This window comes from Echinops telfairi, unplaced genomic scaffold, assembly GCF_000313985.2.
Source record: "Echinops telfairi isolate 266 unplaced genomic scaffold, ASM31398v2 ScPeMD7_7468;HRSCAF=8506_0, whole genome shotgun sequence".
Classification (NCBI taxonomy): domain Eukaryota; kingdom Metazoa; phylum Chordata; class Mammalia; order Afrosoricida; family Tenrecidae; genus Echinops; species Echinops telfairi.
The window spans coordinates 95761449-95762662 of record NW_022111369.1 but is presented as its reverse complement, the minus strand read 5'-3'; the positions used below and the strand labels follow the sequence as shown (position 1 = coordinate 95762662).

Here is a 1214-nt window from a genome sequence, read left to right as displayed (position 1 = left end):
CGGGTCGATGCCCACTTTCAGCGAGCCGACAGGGCAGGGTAGCACTGTCCCGGGGGTGTCCGAGACCTTTAATGAAAGAAAAAACTTTACACGTCCCCGATAGTGAGACCTACCTACCGAGTGGCCTGCCAGCCCCACCTCGAGGGGCGCAGGCGCAGGCGCGGTCGCGGTCGCGGACAGCGTTGGGGGCGGGTGCCTGACCCGGCATCCCTCAGGTCCTCCGGGACGCGCGGGGGCGCTGTAGGGCGACGCGGCGCTCTGTCTCGCGGCGCGTCGGTTCGGACTGGAGCTCGGTGGTTCAGACGGAGGCTGTCGGGACGGCGGTGGGAAGATGGCTGCCCCCAAGGACCCGCGTGAAGCCGTCGGGGCAGAGGGGAGCGCCGGGCAGAGGGGGGCCTCGGGCGTGGAGGTGGTGTTTCCCGCAGACCTCTCCGCCCCCGCCCCGCTGTGTCCTCACGGTGAGTCTCCGTCTGTCCCCAGGGCTGCAGTCGGGTGTCGGGAGAGAGGGCAGAGCTGGTCTGGAGTTGCTGGGGGCTTGTAGGACTCCTGGATCGTTATCTGCCCCTCTTCACCTGCTGTGCTGACTGGAAAAGCCTCTTCCTCGGGGCGTGTAGTTTCCCAACTTCTGGAGTAACCGTCCTAGGAGGTTCCACGGCGGCCGTTTGGTTTCAGGGCTGTGGCATCGTTGCTTTGGCGCGGAGTGTAGGCAACGGGAATGCTTGGGACCCGATACTTCTAGGTGCCAAGTGTTCTGGGACTTCGGCTGTTAGTGTGTTGCCTTTTCAATGAAACAAGTTAGGGAGAATGGCAGGACGGATCCTTAGCCCGGAACCCAGACCCAGTGTGTCCCTAATTTGTGAGGAGAGTGGTGTGTGCAATCCCACGCAGAGCTCTGGTTTTCGGAGAGCGGAGCCGAGATGGCAGGGTGCGGAGCCGCCTGGGTGCCCTCCAGGCTTGACGCTCAAGACCCAGCCTTGTAGCCGTCACCGTGGTTGGTCTTCGCCACACCCGCGATCGCATTGCCTTTCTAGCGATCAGTGTATTTCTGGTAAGGGACAGTGTTTGTCTATTGTGGCTGGGCCGGGGAGGGAAATATCTATTAAACCGAGCGGTGGCTAGATTCTGCCCAGCTATTTATAAACGCCAGCCAGTTTTATTTAAGGATAGTAAAAGCTATGCATTTGATGTAGACAACTATGGTTTGACTATTTTTT

At 60.4% G+C, this 1214-nt stretch overlaps 1 protein-coding gene across 1 annotated transcript in view; it reads left to right on the top strand.

Annotated features, from left to right (window-relative positions):
• The first annotated feature begins 387 nt into the window (after positions 1–387).
• The window catches only part of ZCCHC4 (zinc finger CCHC-type containing 4), a 66428-nt gene continuing 65601 nt past the window's right edge, over positions 388–1214 (top strand). Inside the window, exon 1 of the mRNA XM_045284366.1 lies at positions 388–458. The gene's annotated coding sequence lies outside the window, so the exon portion shown is untranslated. The remainder of the gene's footprint in view (positions 459–1214) is intronic.